This window comes from Pan paniscus, chromosome Y (genome assembly GCF_029289425.2).
Source record: "Pan paniscus chromosome Y, NHGRI_mPanPan1-v2.0_pri, whole genome shotgun sequence".
Lineage (NCBI taxonomy): Eukaryota > Metazoa > Chordata > Mammalia > Primates > Hominidae > Pan > Pan paniscus.
Window position 1 is genome coordinate 25,206,280 of NC_073273.2, and position 19,889 is coordinate 25,226,168.

Sequence of the window (19,889 nt, forward strand, 5' to 3'; positions counted from 1 at the left end):
TGAGGTGGATGGCGGCCCTTGTCCTGAGCTCCTGGGGTTTTAGGTGACCATGCATAGAGGAGAGATTTCCAGTGTTTCCAGAAAGGCACGAGCCACAGTCACTGGGGCATCCAAGCACGAGATGGGGTTTCTGACAGCGATGTAAGGGCCAGGAAGGGCCAGAATCTGCCAAGGCCCATGTCCCAGGCTGGGGTCGATGGAACCCAAGGTAGAGGGAGTCGGCACTCCGCACAGAGAGAGCTCCAACCCTAGGCCCCACTATGCAGACCGAATCAGAAGGAAGAGAGTCCTTCATCCTACATGCCACATCCCTCCACTGAAATTGGGAGTGCATCCATTTTCCAAATATGAGGTGACTCTCGCTTTGCAATGGATCACAAGGGGCCGGGCTTCCCAGAGTCGGCAGGGTAAAGAAGTCATTCTGGCTTGGCCTCCCCCATCCCCTGGTAACTGGTGAGTTTATTTATTATTATTATTATTATTATTATTATTATTATTATTATACTTTAAATTTTAGGGGACATGCGCACAATGTGCAGGTTAGTTACATATGTATACATGTGCCATGCTGGTGTGCTACACCCATTAACTTGTCATCTAGCACTACATATTATCTCCTAATGCTATCCCTGCCCCCTCCCCCACCCCACAACAGTTCCCAGAGTGTGATGTTCCCCTTCCTGTGTCCATGTGTTCTCATTGTTCAATACCCACCTATGAGTGAGAACATGTGGTGTTTGGTTTTTTGTCCTTGTGATAGTTTACTGAGAATGATGATTTCCAATTTCATCCATGTCCCTACAAAGGACATGAACTCATCATTTTTTATGGCTGCATAGTATTCCATGGTGTATACGTGTCACATTTTCTTAATCCAGTCTATCATTGTTGGACATTTGAATTGGTTCCAAGACTTTGCTATTGTGAATAGTGCCACAATAAATATACATGTGCATGTGTCTTTATAGCAGCATGATTTATAGTCCTTTGGGTATATACCCAGTAATACGATCGCTGGGTCAAATGGTATTTCTAGTTCTAGATCCCTTTTCCATCCCCATCAAGCTACCAATGACTTTCTTCACAGAATTGGAAAAAGCTACTTTAAAGTTCATATGGGACCAAAAAAGAGCCTGAATCTCCAAGTCAATCCTAAGCCAAAAGAGCAAAGCTGGAGGCATCACACTACCTGACTTCAGACTATACTACAAGGCTACAGTAACCAAAACAGCATGGTACTGGTACCAAAACAGAGATATAGATCAATGGAACAGAACAGAGCCCCCAGAAATAATGCCACAAATCTACAACTATCTGATCTTTGACAAACCTGAGAAAAACAAGCAATGGGGAAAGGATTCCCTATTTAATAAATGGTGCTGGGAAAACTGGCTAGCCATATGTAGAAAGCTGAAACTGGATCCCTTCCTTACACCTTATACAAAAATCAATGCAAGATGGATTAAAGACTTAAATGTTAGACCTGAAACCATAAAAACCCTAGAAGAAAACCTAGGTATTACCATTCAGGACATAGGCCTGGGCAAGGACTTCATGTCTAAAACACCAAAAGCAATGGCAACAAAAGCCAAAATTGACAAATGTGATCTAATTAAACTAAAGAGCTTCTGTACAGCAAAAGAAACTACCATCAGAGTGAACAGGCAACCCACAAAACTGGTGAGTTTAAATGAGCCCAGGCTGGCCGGGCCGGAGCCGCTATTGGGGGGAGGGTGGTGGGAGGGGTGGAAGGGGTACCTGAGGCACTGCAGAAATTGGGTCTGAGCCTCGAGGATGATGGTGCTGCAGGAACCCCTCCAGCCTGCTACATGGCAAGCACTAAACCACTATGCTTACCAAGATGGGGTTTTCCCCGCAGAATGCCTTTATGCAGAAGTACACTCAGAAGAAGCCTTGTTTTTACTGGCTACCTGTTCTTACTACCCAGGAAAGGCCTATAACACATATAGTCTCTTCAAAGTACACAGTTTTCCTACACTGCAATGCAAATACCTGCTTGCAAAATGTTGTGTTGATCTCAGCAAGCTTGCAGAAGGGGAACAAATCTTATCTGGTGGAGTGTTCCATAAGCAGAAAAGCCATGATGATATTGTTACCAAGTTTGGTGATTCAGCTTGCTTTCCCCTTCCATTGTTGGGACATGTATATTGCAAGACAGATCAGCTTGTCAAAGGATCAGAATACTACCAAAAGTGCCTTAGTTTAAATCCTTTCCTCTGGTATCCCTTGAATCATTATGTGAAATAGATGAAAAGCCAGATCCTGACCAAACATTTAAATTCACATCTTTACAGAACTTTAGCAACTGTCTGCCCAACTCTTGCACAACACAAGTACCTAATCATAGTTTATGTCACAAACAGTCTGAGACCTTTCTTACGGAAACACCCCAGGACACAACTGAATTAAACAGATTGAATTTAGAATCTCCCAATTCAAAGTATTCCTTGAATACAGATTCCCCAGTGTCTTCCATTGATTCAGCTGTAATTTCACGTGATACTGTCCAACTGGGAACAGGAACTTCCATATTATCAAACAGGTTCAAAATAAACCAAAAACTGGTCGAAGTTTATTAAGAGGACCAGCAGCTCTTAGTCCATTAACCCCAAGTTTTGGGATTTTGCCATTAGAAACCCCAAGTCCTTGAGATGGATCCTATTTCCAAAACTACACTGATACACCTTCTGTAATTGATGTGCCATCCACCGGAGCCCCTTCAAAAAAGTCTGTTGCCAGAATTGGCCAAACTGGAGCAAAATCTGTCTTCTCACAGAGTGGAAATAGCCGAGAGGTAACTCCAATTCTTTCACAAACGGGAAGTCCTGGTCCATAAACAAGTACAACACCTCAGGTATTGAGCCCCACTATGACATCTCCCCCAAATGCACTGCATCAAAAAAGTTCACAAGTCTTTACTAGTGACAGTTCCACAACCAAGAAGAATAGGAAGAAATTAAAAATGAAGTTTCCACCTAAAATCCCAAACAGAAAAACAAAAAGTAAAACAAATAAAGGAGGAATAACTCAGCCTCATATAAATGACAGCCTGGAAATTACAAAATTGGACTCTTCCATCAATTCAGAAGGGAAAATATCCACAATCACACCTGAGATTCAGGTATTAATCTACAAAAAGCAGCAGCAGAAGGCTTGATGAGGCTTCTTCCTGAAAAGGGGAAAGGTTATTTAGCTTTGTGTTCATACCACTGCAAAGAAGCTATAAATATTTTGAGCCATCTACCTTCTCACCACTACAATTCTGGTTGGGTACTGTGCCAAATTGGAAGGGTCTATTTTGAACTTTCAGAGTACATGCAAGCTGAAAGAATATTCTCAGAGGTTAGAAGGATTGAGGATTATAGAGTCAAAGCCATGGAAATCTACTCTACAACACTTTGGCATCTTCAAAAACATGTTGCTCTTTCAGTTCTGTCAAAAGACTTAACAGACATGGATAAAAATTCACCATAGGCCTGGTGTGCTGCAGGGAACTGTTTTAGTCTGCAACAGGAACACGATATTGCAATTAAATTCCTCCAGAGAGCTATCCAAGTGGATCCAAATTATGCTTATGCCTATACTCTATTAGGGCATGAGTTTGTCTTAACTGAAGAATGGACAAAGCATTAGCTTGTTTTTGAAATACTATCAGAGTCAATCCTAGACATTATAATATATGGTAAGTGGTAATGAAGTGTAAAGACAAAGTCTTGTTGATGGTGCTGGTAGTCAATAATTTTTCTTGTTAGATAGCTCTTTATTTTCCTGAATTTGGTTAATAATACTTAGGGGTGATACATACTGTTCAATAACTTCAAACTAACATGTTTTCTTATGAAATGAATGTCTTTAACAAACTCTTAATTTAACTAATGATAATAGAATACCAGATCCTTACACTCAACAGTTTCAGTCTTCTACCAAACTTTTGCAGATACCATAGTTGGGTTTTGTTTGTTTGCTTGTTTAGTTTCGTTAATTGATTTGCTACTTTCTCTTCGAACACATAAATGGTGATTGGGACAAAAAGTGCTTGGGAAATTGGAAAGGAATAGCATAATTCACTTACTGGGTAATAGAAAAAAACCCTGAAAAAAATCACTAGTTGCTGCTTTTTGACAGTGTTCCAGTTTATTGAGTTACTATTAAGAACTTAGTGTACCCTTTTATTTAGCAGTATCTCTGTTTTACTTTTTTGTACTTGGGTATAAGTAGACACATCGGAAATTACTACCAGGTCATATTGTTATCAACTGAATAACATGAAAAATTTTGGTCCTACTTCTGCCTCAACACCATACTTACTGTTGACATTTATTGTATTTTTCTGGACTGACTTAAAAGTTTAAATATCAAGAGAATGTCAGGCACAGTGGCTCATGCCTGTCATCCCAGCACTTTGGGAGGCCGAGGCAGGTGGCTCACAAGGTCAAGAGATTGAGACCATCCTGGCCAACATGGTGAAACCCCGTCTCTATTAAAAGTATAAAAATTAGCTGGGCATGGTGGCAGATGCCTGTAGTCTCAGCTACTCGGGAGGCTGAGGCAGGAGAATCGCTTGAACCCAGGAAGTGGATGTTGCAGTGAGCCAAGATTACGCCATTGCACTCCAGCTTGTGCCACAGAGTGAGACGCTGTCTCAAGAAAAAAAAAATACAATAAAATACAATAAAATAAATAAATAAATAAATATCAAGAGAAAGTATAATTCTGAAGTCATAACTCTGTGGTAGTTTTTGTCAGATAGGGTTATCTTTGGAGTTAATTATTATAGCAGTGGTTTATCACTTGATTTCCTTCTAAATCTGAAGCATTATATTACTAAAACATTTTTTGATTTGTGAATATGTTGTTTAATGGATTCTATCTCATTTTACAGTAGTAGTTGCAGTGCCTGAAAGGTTGCCAAAAAAAAAGTGCTAGCTTTTGCTGACCAATGTAACAACCAACTTGCCAATACTGCCTTCTCTTCCAATAGCTATGTTCTCCATAATATTTTAAGAACTCAGTTCTTCATAAGACTTGTGTTGTTTTTTATTTTTTCTCAAGTCTGGTTGATCCTTGTCTTGTTCTTTTTTAAATGTGTATTGTCTGTTCAGCTATTTTGCAAGAGCCACATTCTTAAAAAACTTAACCATATCAAAAATTGTGTTTAAAGGAGGATTATTCAGATCGGCAAGCTTTTACTAGGAGAAGTTTAAATGCTGACTTATTTAGGTAACTCTAAATACTGAGCAACTTTATTCTAACTACAAAATAGATAGACTTTCTTTTGTTTTCACTTTCACTATCATTATCACCGTGTTTAATACCTTTTCTCCATCTATAACACAATTATAACGATACACAAAGCCACTCAAATAAAGCAGATATATTTTGCTTAAAAAAAAAAAAGAAGTCATGATGTGACACACAATGAGGTGTGACTCGAATCTATAATCTCCAGTGAAAACCGATGAAACAGGGTCAAACCCCATGTCTACTAAAAATAAAAAAATGAGTCGGGCATGGTGGCGCTGAGGCAGAAGAATCGCTGGAACCCAGGAGGCAGAGGTTGCAGTGAGCTGAGATCACGCCACTGCACTCCAGCCGGGGGGGACAGAACAAGACTCCATCTCAGAAACAAACAAACACACAAAGACAATAAAGGTGTTTAACTCAATGTGTCAGGCTCAGGTCTCTTGACAGGATACATCCAGCACCTGGGGAAACGTCGAGGGGTGTGGTGGAATCTATTCTGTGGCCTCAAGGAAGGGTTTGAGAGATAGCCCCGCAAACGTGATGGCCTAAGGAAGCCCCTCCGTCCAAGAAGCGATATTCATTTGCATCCTGTAGCCACCCACGAGGGAGAATCAGGCTTTCTACAGACCCCCCACCCCCCACCCCACCCCACCGCACCCCTCTGCCTAGTGAAATGAGCTCTCCCTCCGTCAGGCTCTATTCGCGCCAAGTGGTTTTGTAACCTCCAGCGTGTGTGCCTGGGCTGCAGGATGGGGTGAGGCCGGCTGTGGACAAAGGAGGCGATAAAGCGGCGGTGTCCCACGGGTGCCCGGGACGTGGGACGTGAGTGGGGTGGCCAGAGCCTAGGGAACTCATCGCCTGTCAGGACGCCTCCCCTCCTGGTCCCCTCTCTGACCTATGCTCCACATCTTTGCAGTTCAGTGGGGACCTTGTGGGTGGAAGTCGCCATCCCTTTGGACTTTAGCCGAGGATGGCCAGGCTCCCAAGAGTCTCCCCGGAGTCGGGTCCTTGGGCAGGCTCACAAGGATGCTGACAGTGATGATGATGGTGATGTAAGTTGGAGGCCTTGGGCCAATGCAGAGGTATCCGTTTGACCTCAGTGGGAGAAGTCAGCTTTGCGGAGTCCCGTGCTTCCTTCCAGAGACTCATCCAGCACTAGCAAGCATGGTCCCAAGGATCCCAGCTCCCAGCAGAGCCACTTTTGTTCACACAGGATCCTGGGCAAGAAAGTTCTCAGCACGTTTAGGCCTCCTAGCCAAAAAGCCAAAGCTACCTCTGGGATTTTTTTCAAAGGGCCAGTGGTTCCACAATGGGCTGTGGGTAGTTGTGGAAATGGAGAGAAGTGTTTGCAGATACACATTTGAGACAGAACGGACAGGGCTTGGTCACAGGTCATGTAGGACACGAGCAGATGCACATTGAGAAAACCCTCCCAGCATCCTAGGTGAACAGAGGTATGCCTTTTTGAGACAGTCGAGGGAGAGGCAACCCCAGATTTAAAGGTTGGATCTTTATTAATATGTAGTATCTATGAGGTTTCCAAGTCAAGAAATCAACTTGCCAGTTCTGTACAGCATTCTGTAGGGAGATCATATCTGGGATGCCTAAAGTTAAGAATTCAGGCCATGGTAATGGATTAGATTAGATGTACTTGAACTTATTTTGCAAAGAAAGAGAGGGTGGGAGATAGCAAGAGCCAGAGAGTGAGCAAGAAAGAGAGAGACAGAGACTGAGAGAGACAGACAGAGAGATACAAAGATACACAAAGAGAAAAAGAGAGAGAGACAGACAGATAAAGACACAGAGAAAGACAGAGATGGACAGAGAGAGAAACAGAAAGAGAGATAGAGACAGAAAGAGAGAGAGACAGACAGAGACAGAGACAGACAGACAGACAGGAAGACCGACAGGCAGAGAAAGAGAGTAAGACAGAAGGCAGACACACACACAAAGAGAGAGAGACAGAGACAGATGGAGAAACAGAGAAAGAAAGAGACAGACAGAGAGAGAGAAAGAGACAGAGAAAGACAGAGACAGACAGAGGGAGAGAGAGAGACAGAAAGAGAGAGACAGAGACAGAGAAAGAGACAGAGAAAGACAGAGACAGACAGAGGGAGAGAGAGAGACAGAAAGAGAGAGACAGAGACAGAGAGAGAAACAGACAAGGAGAGAGAGAGACAGACAGACAGGCAGAGAAAGTAAGACAGAAGACAGACACAGAGAGAGAGACAGGGAGAGAGAGAGAGACAGAGAGACAGAGACAGAGAAACAGACAGGCAAAGAGAGAGAGAGAAAAAAACAAGAGAGAAAAAAACAGGGAGAGAGAGAGACAGACAGAGAGACAGGGAGAGAGAGCAAGAGAGAGAGACCAACAGACAGACAGACAGGCAAAGAAAGAGAATAAGACAGAAGACAGACACAGTGAGAGAGACAGAGAGAGAGAGACAGAGACAGCGAGATAGGAAAGAGAGATACAGACAGACAAAGAGACAGACAGACAAAGACAGAGATGGACAGAGAGAGACAGAGAGAAACAAAGAGAGAGAGAGAGACAGGCAGGCAGAGAAAGAGAGTAAGATAGAAGACAGACACAGTGAGAGAGACAGGCAGAGAGAGACAGATAAAGACAGAGAGAAAGAAAGAGAGAGACAGACAGAGATGGAGGGAGAGAGACCGAGAGAAACAGACAGAAAGAGAGACAGAGACAGAGATGGAGAGAAACAGACACGGAGAGAGAGAGACAGTGAAAGACAGACAAACAGAGAGAGAGAGACAGACAGGCAGGCAGAGAAAGGGAGTAAGACAGAAGACAGACACAGTGAGAGAGACAGGCAGAGAGAGAGAGAGAGAGAGAAATAGGCAGAGAGAGAGAGACAGAGAGAGAGAGAAGACAGAGAAAGAGAGAGACAGAGACAGAGAGACAGAGAGAGGAGGAGGAAGGGCGTGCTCAGGAAATAATTACACATATTTTATAATGCTTTTGATCCCGTAAACAGTGGCTGGGGTGGTCTTTGAAAACAACAGCAACAACAGCAACAAGAGCAGCAGCAGCAGCAAGAGCAGCCGCAGCATTCACTTACGGATTTCCAGAAAATAAGATGCTCTGAAGTATAGTAAATATCAACCGGCTCTCACTACACGTTGAGAGATTCACAAAAGCGCTAGTTAACAACAGGAGAAAACAGCAGCTAACATGTCTTGGGGAAAATATATGTCCTCCTGAAAATTGGGGATTTCTACTTCATCTGAAAAGAAATACATACGAAAAAGGAAAAACACAAACAAAACAAAACAACAAACACGGACCAAGGCACCGTCCCTGGAAATCTTAAGTGAGCAAAGTATTAGTTTTCAGAAAGCGTTCCAATTCTGGGCAAATACTAAGAAGGTCCAGACTAGAGCTGTGACACCATTCCCATTGTGAAACTATGCCGGCGGGAGGGCGAGAAACTAAAACATCATGATAAAAAGTGATTGAGACCCAGCCAGGGTGAAGCTTTCCTAGGGAGGGAGGCCTGAAGAAGGAAGCTGGGGAAAACCCCAAAACTGCAGACCTGCCCGCTTGCCCACGCGGGTCAAGGGCTATGCCATCGGCCCAAGCTGTCTCTGGGGAAGTGGGACCGTGCCACCCCCATCTTCAAAAACCATGGCCACTGAGTGAGGCCTGACGCCCACCGTTGCAAATGTCAGCCTAGCAAGAATGAGATCTCTGGCAAGGGGTGGGAGAAGGGGAGAGAAGAGGGAGGCGCACCTGGGTGGCTCTGGAAGGTTTCCAAGCAGGGTGTTGGGAGGCGGGGGGTAGGGGTTTTGGGAGGAACCCACCTAACTGATTCACTAAATGAAGGTAAAGGGACATAGGTAGTGGGGGGAGCCAGGCGGCGACTTGAAAATTAAACTGACCCCTCCTAAAACCCAAGTAGAAGAGTCAATGCGCATGAAAGAAACCAACACACGTAGAAAACTAAAGCGCTAATCAAAGAAAAATAGGGCCCCCGCCAGGGCAGAGGTTCCCTAGGCAACCAGGTAGAGAGGGAGGGGCCTCCAGAAGGGAGAGAGAGAAACCCGTTGCCCCAGGCTCGGTGAAGTCCGGGAGACCTCCCTCTGTGTCACCTCGACTTTCAATAACAGTGGCCACTAAGTGATGCCCAAAGACAACCGATGCCTGCAAGTGTCAGTCAGCACGGAAAAGAATGCATTTATTTATTTATTTATTTATTTATTTATTTATTTATTTATTTATTTAGAGATAGAGTCTCACTCACTCTACAGCCCGGGCTGTAGTGCAGTGGCGCGATCTCGGCTCACTGCAGCCTCTGCCTCCCAGGTTCAAGCGATTCTCCTGCCTCAGCCTCCCGAGTAGCTGGCATTACAGGCACCTGCCCCACCGCACCCGACTCAATTTAATATTTTTAGTAGAGACGGGGTTTTGCTGTGTTGGCAAGGCTGGTCTCGAACTCCCAACCTCAGGTGATCCACCCGCCTCGGCCTCCCAAACTGCTGGGATGACAGACGTGAGCCACCGCGCCTGGCCTTAAACGTGTATTTCTCAGTCGAGGAGCTTATCAGGGAAATACAAGAAGTAGGGACGCCACACATGACAGAGAGAAAAGTTGGAAAATGCCCCTTCCATCCAAGTGAGGATCCGGCCTCGACCTCCCAAAATCATGCACCGAGTGGCGAAGCCTAGCAAGGCCTGTCTGTCTAGATTCCTCTCGGCCTCTCTAAGCAGGTGCTTCTCACTTTCTTGGAAGGGGCAGGGCCCTCCCCAGCACGGGGGCTCTGACAGACTGACAGAGAAAGAGACAGACATAGAAAGACAGAGATGGACAGAGAGAGACAGAGAGAAACAGAAAGAAAGAGAGAGAGACAGAGACAGAGAGAGAAACAGACAGTCAGGGAGGGAGAGAGACAGAGAGAGAGAGAGACAAACAGAGAGAAATAAACAGAAACAGAGAGAGAGACAGAGAAAGAGAGAGAAACAGACACACAGAGACAGACAGAGACAGACAGAGAGAAACAGAAAGAGAGAGAGATGGAGAGAGAGAGAGAGAAAGGGAGGGAGAGAGAGAGACAAACAGAAAGGCAGAGAAAGAATAAGACAGAAGACAGACACAGTGAGAGAGACAGGCAGAGAAAGAGAGAGACAGACAGAGAGAAAGAGAGACAGAGAAAGACAGAGATGGACGGAGAAAAACAGAAAGAGAGAGAGATAGAGAAAGAGAGAGAAACAGACAGGGAGGGAGAGAGACAGAGAGAGAGAGACAGGCAGGCAGAGAGACAGAGACAGAGAGAAACAGACAGAAAGAGAGAGACGGAGCGAGTGAGAGATAGAGAGAGAAACAGAAAGAGAGGGGGAGAGAGAGACAGACAGACAGACAGAGAAGGAGAGTAAGACAGAAGACAGACACAGTGAGAGAGACAGGCAGAGGGAGAGAGAGACAGAGAGAAAGAAAGAGAGAGACAAACAGAGAAAGAGACAGACAAAGATGGACAGAGAGAAACAGCAAGAGAGAGAGAGACGGAGAGAGAGAGAGAGAGACAGACAGACAGGGAGAGAAAGAGAGTAAGACAGAAGATAGGCACAGAGAGAGAGAGAAAGAGAGAGAAAGAAAGAGAGAGACAGTCTGGGTGTGGTGGCTCACTCCTGTCATCCCAGCACTTTGGGAGGCCAAGGCGGGCGGATCACGAGCTCAGAAGATTGGAGATCGAGACTATCCTGGCTAACACGGTGAAATCCCGTCTCTACTAAAAATACAAAAAATTAGCCGGGCTTGGTGGCGGGAGCCTATAGTCCCAGCTACTCCGGAGGCTGAGGCAGGAGAATAGCGTGAACCTGGGAGGTGGAGCTTGCAGTGAGCCAAGATGGCGCCACTGTACTCCTGCCTGGGTGACACAGTGAGACTCCCTCTGAAAAAAAAAAAAGAAAAAGAAAGAGAAAGACAGACAGACAGAGGAAGAGAGGAAGAGATAGAGAGAAACAGACAGAGAGAGGGACAGAGAGAGAGAGAGAGGGAAACGGAAAGGCAGGGAGGGAGAAAGAGAGAAAGAGAGAGACAGGCAGAGGAAGAGAGTAAGGCAGAAGACAGACAGTGAGAGAGACAGGCAGAGAGAGACAGACAGAGACAGAGAGAAAGAGGGAGACAGAGAGAGATGGAGAGAGAGACAGAGAGAAACAGAAAGAGTGAGAGACAGAGAGAGAGTGAGAGAGAGAGACAGAAAGGGAGGGAGAGGGACAGACAAAGAGAGAGACAGAAGGGTAGAGAAAGAGAGTAAGACAGAAGATAGGCACAGAGAGACAGAGACAGAGAGAAACAGAGACAGACAGAGAGAGACAGAGAGAAACAGACAGAAAGAGAGAGACAGAGAGAGAGAGAAACAGACAGGGAGGGGGAGAGAGAGAGACAGACAGGCAGAGAAAGAGAGTTAGAAGACAGACACCGTGAGACAGGCAGAGAGAGACAGAGATAGAGAGAAAGAAAGAGACAGACAGATAGACAGAGAAATAGACAGATAGAGAAAGACAGAGATGGACAGAGAGACAGAGAGAAATACACAGAAAGAGAGGTCCTGGCCCAGTAGCAATACAGTGTCTTTTCTTTCATTTTCTCTTTCTTTTCTGGTTTTCTTTTCTTTTCTTTTTTCTTTTCTTTCCTTTCCTTTCCTTTCCTTTTCTTTTCTTTCTTTCTTTTTTACATTTATTTATTTATGTGTTTGGAGACCAAGTCTCACTCTGTCACCCAGGCTGTAGTGCAGTGGCGCCATCCCGGGTTACTGCAACATCTGCCTTCCAGATTCAAGCTATTCTCCCACCTCAACCTCCTGAGTAGCTGGGATTACAGCTGTCTGCCCCACTGCGCCCAGCTCAGTTTCTTATTTTCAGTAGAGACAGGATTTCCCCATGTTGTCTAGGTTGGTCTTGAACTCCTGACCTCGTGAAACACCCACCTCGGCCTCCCAAAGTGCTGGGATGACAGACGTGTGCCACTGTGTTCAGTGTACAGCGCCATTTCTTAGAAATCACTCATGGGAACACACACTTATATGTCATGTGTAGAGATTTTATTTATTTATTTATTTATTTATTTATTTATTTATTTATTTATTTTATTTTATTTTATTTTGCACCAGAAGGTGGGGGGACAGAGTTTCGGTCTTGCTGCCCAGGCTAGAGTGCAATGGCATAGGGGACTCAAGGAGTCAACCTAAGGCAGAGAAGACACGTCATTCTGAGTGTAAGGGCCACAGCGAAAAGTGTAAGGGCCCGTGCTTTTAAAGGCTGAAATCCCGGCAGCTCAGGCCTGCCGTCCCAGCACTTTGGGAGGCCCAGGAGGGTGGATCGCTTGAGGTCAGGAGTTCAATACCAACGTGGCCAACATGAAGAAACCCCGTCTCTACTAAAAACAGAAAAATTAGCCGGCTGTCGTGGTGCACACCTGTAATCCCAGCTACAGAAGAAGAATCATTGGAACCTGGGAAGCAGAGGTTTCAGTGAGCCGAGAGAGTGCCACTGCACCACAGCCTGGGTAACAGAGCAAGAGAAACTCAGTCAAAAAAAAAAGAAAAGAAGGAAAAAAAAAAAAAGAAGAGGCCCAAATACTGCATTGTCGCTGAATGTTCCCCCAAAAGGCCGGAAACCCCCTGACTCAGGTCCAGGAGGTGGTGTTTCGTTTCACTTCTCTCTCTCTTTCCCTCTCTCCCTCTCTCTGTCTCTCCCTTCTCTCTCTTTCTCCCCTAACTTTCATTTCTTATTCAAACATACATGTGCAAGATTGTTACATAGGTAAACTTCTGACGGGGGTGTTCAGTGTGCAGATGAATTCATCAGCCGGATACTCAGCACAGGGCTCAACAGTTTTCATGGTTTTTTTTGTTTGTTTGTTTTTTCCTGAAGCTGTCTCTCCTTCCACCCTTCCTCCCTCAAGTAGGCTCCCGCGTCTCTGGTCCCCCTGGTTCTGCCCACGCAGAACTCTCATCTATAAGTTCCCACTTATGGATGAGAACATGTGGTATTTAGCTAATTGTTGCTTTCATCTTCGGTGGTGGCGGTGAAAGAGGAATGACACTAAATAGACCCTTAGGACTCTCCCCTCCATTCCCACCCCATACCCCCTTCCCACACACACCCTCATTCCTGCACCCCCTCCTCAAATGCAGGAAAGGAAGAAAGACAAATTAAAGTAAGAGGTAAGCCTCCAAGGCGGTGGAGTCAGGGGATCTCAAAGGGTGAGCAAGGGATGGGGGTCGGGGGATGTCTTGGCTGAGCTTGCAACAATAGGGGACCGAGTTTCCAGCCCCACCACACCCGCTAATCCTCAGCGGCAGCCAGCCACTGGGTGGGGTTGTGCCTGTAACAGCTTCTGAATGGAGAGAAGCCCAAGGCGATGGAAGGCATCAGCTCCAACTCCAGGAAGGAAATAAGGCTTTGTGCATTTGAATGGGGCTTTAGAAGGCGGTGCTGCGGCTTCCAAAGTGATGCCCCTTGCCTCGCCTCGCCTGGACCAGAGAGAGACTCCGTCTCAAAATCAATCAATCAATCAATCAATCAATAATAAAAAAATTCATCAATGGAAGAAAGAAAGAAAGAAAAGAAAGAAAGAAAGAAAGAAAGAAAGAAAGAAAGAAAGAAAGAAAGAAAGAAAGAATGAATTAGTACAGCGGTCATGGTCTTGAATCATTCCCCAGAGTCCAGGTGCAGTGGCTCATGCCTACCACGACAGCACTTTGAGACACTGGTTCAGGAGGGTTGCAACAAAATGATGAGACCCTGTCTGTGGAAAAACATAAAAATGAAGGCCAGGTGCAGTGGCTCACACCTGCCATTCCAGCACTTTGGGAGGCCGAGGAGGGCGGATCACCTCAGGTTGGGAGTTCGAGACCAGCCTGACCAACATGGAGAAGCCCCGCCTCTACTAACAATACATAATCAGGCAGACGTGGTGGCATATGCCTGCAATCCCAGCTACTCAGGAGGCTGACGCAGGAGAATCGCTTGAACTTGGGAGGCAGAGGTTGCTGTGGGCCAAGATCGTGCCATTGCACTCCAGTCTGGGCAACAAAAGTGAAACTCTGTCTCAGGAAAATAAATAAATAAATAAATAAAAATGATCTGGGCACAGTGGCACCTGCCTGTGGTCCCAGGTACTCTACTCTGGAGGCTGAGGTGGGAGGATCACTTGAGTCCAGGAGCATCCATGCTGCAGTGAGTGAGTTATGATGGCACCACTCCCAGGGCGACAGAGCGAGACGCTGTCTCTAAATCAGTCAATCAATCAATCAGATCACTGGAAGGTGCTGTGTCTTACTTTCAAAGGGTGTCTCTTTAGGCCAAGCAGGCATGGTGCCTCACACCAGTAATCCCAGCATTTTGGGAGGCCGAGGTGGGAGGAAAGAAGGAAGGGAGGAAGGGAGGAAGGGAGAAAAGAAGGAAGGCAGGAGGCAGTCAGTCAGGCAGGAAAGAAAGAAAAAGGAAAGAAAGAAAGAGAGAAAGAAAGAAAAAGATAGAAAGAAAGAAAGAAAGAAGAGAGAAGAAAAAAGAAGAGAGAAAAGAAAATAGAAAATGGGGAGGGGCATATCTCCTTGACTGGTAACTACCCAGGATACAGCTGACTGAAGCCTTGACCTGTGGGGCCTCAAGTGATCTTCTCCTTATCTCAGCCTCCTGAGTAGCTGCGACTACAGGTGGGTATCAGCACACAAAACTCATCTTATAACAATATTGTGATTATTATTGAGACAGAGTCTCGCTTTGTCTCAATAATTGCCATGGCACGATCTCAGCTCACTGCAATCTCGGCACCCCTGGTTCAAGCAACTCGCCCGCCTCAGTCTCCTGAGTAGTTGTGATTACAAGCTTATGCCACCAGGCCTGGCTAATTGTTCTATATTTCATCAAGATGGGGTTTTGCCATGTTGGCCAGTCTGGTCTTGAACTCCTGGCCTCAAGTGATCCACCCGCCTTGGCCTCCCAAAGTGCTGGGATGACAGGCGGGAGACACTGTGCCCAGCCCAGATAATCTTTTTAATAATTTGTAGAGAAGAGGTTTCGTCAGCCGCTGGGTAGAGCCTGGGGTGGGTTTTCCTCAGACTGCATACTGTGAAAAGGGTAAATTAGTGTGGTTTGTGAACTAGATGTGGAAATTGCCTGTGTGTGTGTGTGTGTGTGTGTGTGTGAGAGAGAGAAAGAGAGAGAGAGAGAGAGATCAATCCCACCGTGAGGACCTGGAAATGGTGTTTGATTTGGGTCCCTGTCTAGTCACCTCTCTGTTTCTAGATGACTGAGGATTCCACAAATGAAGTTCAGAAGTATCTATTGAGCTGTTTCTCCCTCTCATGCATCTCATCTGTGTGGTGGAGAAAGGGAAGAAAAGAGGTTCTGATGGGAAGTTGTCTTCATGCCTGAGGAAGCTGAAGGCAGGCTGACGGAAAGGAGGGCATCCTATGTGACATTTCCATACCTGGGCACACTTTACAATGCTGGGGCTGCCAGTCCACCATGTACGTCAACCAACCCCCAAGAACAGCACAGTCCGGGGTGATCCAGTCCATCCCATCCGGCCCACCCGGGGCATCTGGTGGAAGTCTTCATTGGAGGATTCAAAAGCAGTGTCAACGTGGTTCCCTTGGGGTCGCCAGGCAAAGGCCAGCCAGAGGAGGGTGGCGGGACGTGAAGGGGGGCGGGACATCAGCCTCAGAGCTCCCTGGAAGGTGGCAGGCAGCTGATGGGGGACCCTGAGCCAGAGACATCTGGCAGGTTATAGATCTGGAAGCCGCATCTGTCCTCTCGCATATCTCTCCCATGGAAAATCCCATGGCGGCGGTGGGAGCCTTGGCTGGGGGAGAAGTGGGGACAAGGCGGAGAGGGAAGGAGGCCCTAGGGAGGATTTAGCAACAAAAGCCCACCCAGCCAAGCTCCCTCCCTCCTATCGGGTCCAAGGTACACACTGGGAGGTGGCAAGAGAAAAGTTCACCCCTTGCTTTTTGTCTTTCTCTTTATTTTTTTTATCTTTTTAATTTTACAAGAGATGCTCATTTCAACAACTAGATGGTGGATGTGATGGGAGAAGTTTCTAGGCCAGGAGTTTGAGAACAGCCTGAGCAACTGAGCAACACAAGTAGGAGAGCCCAGCTGAAAAAAATGTAAAAAAGAAGGAGGAGGAGGATGAAGAAAGAAAAGAAAAGAGAAGAAAAGAAGAGAAGAGAAAAGAAAAGAAAAAAGAAAAACAACCACCAAGAAAGTTAAAATTCTCCAATGGTACAGGCACAAAAAAGAGCAATTTCACATCTTTTCCCACAACATGGATAGAGCTGGAAGCAAGTATGTACTCAGTGAACTGCCTTCTGCTTACAAGTGGGAGGTAAACAGTGGGTACGCACATGGTCATCAAGATGGAAATAACAGACACTCCAAAAGGGAGGAGGAGGGTAGGAAGGGGACGAGGAATGAATAAATCACCCGTTGGAGACAACGTTCACCACGTGGGTATTGGATACACTGGAGGTCCACTTCTACAACTGGAGGCAGTAGTATGCCGATCTAACAAACAAGCACGTACACCCCCTGAGTCTGTAAAATACCAGAACAAGGACGACAGGACCACCAGCAGCAGCAGCAACAACAACAACAAAACAGAAGCTGGAACACAAAACCACCACCACCACCAGAATCACCAGTTGGGGGTTGGGGGAGGGTGGCCATGCTCAAGGCCCTCAGGCTGAGTCCCCTCGGGTTTAAAAAAGAAAACAGCAGACTCATTCCTGTCTGTAGGCAGGAAACATCCAATCAAAGTTCTCCATTGCTAGAAAGGGAAGTAGAATAAGGAGAAGGGCTTATTGATCTTCTTGTGATCTATCGAGACCATACATGTAGTAAAAAATTAAATTCAAACAGCAATACTTTCTACACTGTTCAAAAGCATCGAAGATCGGACGCACCACACTCCATGGGGCTTGTGCCACTAGAAAGAAAAGGCAGGCCAGGCGCGGTGGCTCACGCCTGTCATCCCAGCACTTTAGGAGGCCGAGGCGGGCAGATCACGAGGTCAGCAGATCGAGACCATCCTGGCTAACATGGTGAAACCCGGTCTCTACTAAAAATACAAAAAATTAGCCGGGCCTGGTTTGGGCACCTGTAGTCCCAGCTATTCAGGAGGCTGAGGCAGGAGGATGGCGTGAAACCAGGAGGCAGAGCTTGCAGTGAGCCGAGATAGCCACTGCACTCTGGCCTGAGCGAAAGAGTGAGACTCCGTCTCAAAAAAAAAAAAAAAAAAAAAAAAAGCCAGGCATAGTGCTGCATGCCTGTAGTCCCAGCTACTCAGGAAGCTGTGGTAGAAGAGTCACTTGACCCAGCAGTTTGAGGCTGCAGTGAGCTATGATCATGCCACTGCACTCTGGCCTGGGTGACAGAGTGAAACCCCATCTCAAAACAAAGAACAACCAAAAACCTACAAGCATACTCAGAGATAGTGTGGGTTTGGTTCCAGACAACCACAATAAGGCAAATGTTACAATCAAGTTAGTCACATAAACATTTTGTTTCCCAGTGCTTATAAAAGTTATGCTTAAACTATGTTGTAGTGTAATGAGTATTTAATAATTATTAATTAATTAATTAGTAATCACATTATGTCTAAAAAACTGTGTACATACCTTAACTTAAAATACCTTATTGCTGAAAAATACTAATGAATATCTGAGCTTTACCAAGTCATAATCTTTTGCTGGTGAGTGAAGGGGTGGCCTACCCCTCCCGACTTGTGGGTATTTCTAGTCAGGTGGGATGAGAGACTGAGAAAAGAATTAAGACACAGAGACAAAGTATAGAGAAACAACAGTAGGCCCAGGGGACTGGCGCTCAGCATACCAAGGACCTGCACCAGCACCGGCCTCTGAGATCCCTGAGTTTTTACTGGTTATTATTTTTATTATTTCAGCAAAAAGGAATGTAGTAGGAGAGCAGGGTGATAATAAGGAGAAGGTCAGCAAAAAACATATGAGCAAAAAAATCTATGTCATAATTAAGTTCAAGGGAAGGGACTATGACTGGACGTGCATGTAAGCCAGATTTATGTTTCTTTCCACCCAAACATCTCAGTGGAGTAAAGAATAACAAACCAGCATTACTGCAAACATGTGTCACCTCCCACAATAGGGCGGTGTTTCTCCTATCTCAGAATTGAACAAATGTACAATTGGGTTTTATACTGAGACATTCAATTCCCAGGGGCAGCGAGCAGACAGTGGCCTTCCTCTATCTCAACTGCAAGAGGCTTTCCTGTTTTACTAATCCACCTCAGCACAGACCCTTAACGGGGGTCAGGCTGGGGGACAGTCAGGTCTTTCTCATCCCATGAGGTCATATTTCAGACTATCACATGGGGAGAAAACTTAGACAATACCCTGCTTTCAAGGGCAGAGGTCTCTGCGGCTTTCTGCAGTGCATTGTGCCCCTCGTTTGTTGAGACTAGAGAATGGCGATGACTTTTACCAAGTGTACTGCTTGTAAACATTTTGTTAACAAGGCACATCCTGCACAGCCCTAGATCCCTTAAACCTTGATTTCATACAACATATGTTTTTGTGAGCTCCAGGTTGGGTCAAAGTGGCTGGGGCAAAGTGGCACAACCTTTCCTAGATCCGGCGCCACTGGGGGAGCTGAAGGACGTGGAAGAGCCCGCTCCGCTAGAACCATTCCTCAGCCAGGAAGAACACTTGGCTGTGCTGGAGGAGCTTTAGGACGCGGGGTTGGGGCGGGGTAGGGGCAGTGCGGTGGCCTCTGTTTTGCGGTGAACCTCTCACTGGATATGGAGAGGCGTGTCTTCCCTTCCAACTGACCTGCCTAGGATCCCTGAGTTCCAGGTCCCATGAGAGACTCCACTCAGAGGCGGGCTGCCATTCTTTTCTGAGCATCCCGGGGATCCCAGGGCCTGTCCAGGTACTGGGAGGCGGACTGTCTACTGCTCATGCGCGGGTTAGCAGGCAGCAGCCTAGGTTTTCTAACTAGCCTAGGTAGAGCTCTCATCCCTTCCCTCTTGCCCCCCACCTCGTTCTTCAGTGGGGCGGGCGGAGACCTCCATCCCGGGAAACACTGGCACGGGCAGACGCCAGGCCTTCTCTTCCTTCCGTGTCTCGAAACCTCTGCCTCCCCTCCCCACCGTCAATAGCCTACCCTTGCCCCGCCAGCTTCCTCGGCATCACCGTGGAGCGCCTGACAGCTAAATGCAGACCAGAGACCCCGCCCAAGCCGGGGTGCTGCCCTTTCTACGCGGGAGAGAATTCAGGCAGAGATGGAGAGGTGAACGGAGACAGAGAGGGAGGGAGAGATGGAGGGAGGAAAGAACGGATGGACCGAGGGGCCTTGGAAAGGATGGAGGGATAGAAGGAAGGAGAGAGGGAAGGAGGGAGGGAAGGAGGAAGGGAGGAACTGAGGGAGGGACAGAGGGAAAGAGGGAGGGAGGGAGCAAGAAACAGAGAGAGGAAGGCAGAGAGAAAAGCAGTCTTCTGCCTCCAGGACCAGCAGGATCTCGCACTCCGGAAAATGTTGGGTGCCCAGTGCAGGCTAAGTGCTCGACCCACAGCTGCGTCGGCCTGTGGGGCTCTCACTGGCCCTCTGGATCGCCAGCCTGGGT

At 46.5% G+C, this 19,889-nt stretch overlaps 2 pseudogenes; both read left to right on the top strand.

Moving 5' to 3' along the window:
* Positions 1-1,794: 1,794 nt before the first annotated feature.
* On the top strand, positions 1,795-2,857 carry LOC130541192 (cell division cycle protein 27 homolog; annotated as a pseudogene).
* Positions 2,520-19,639, top strand: LOC129395648 (cell division cycle protein 27 homolog; annotated as a pseudogene).
* The last annotated feature ends 250 nt before the right edge of the window (positions 19,640-19,889 follow it).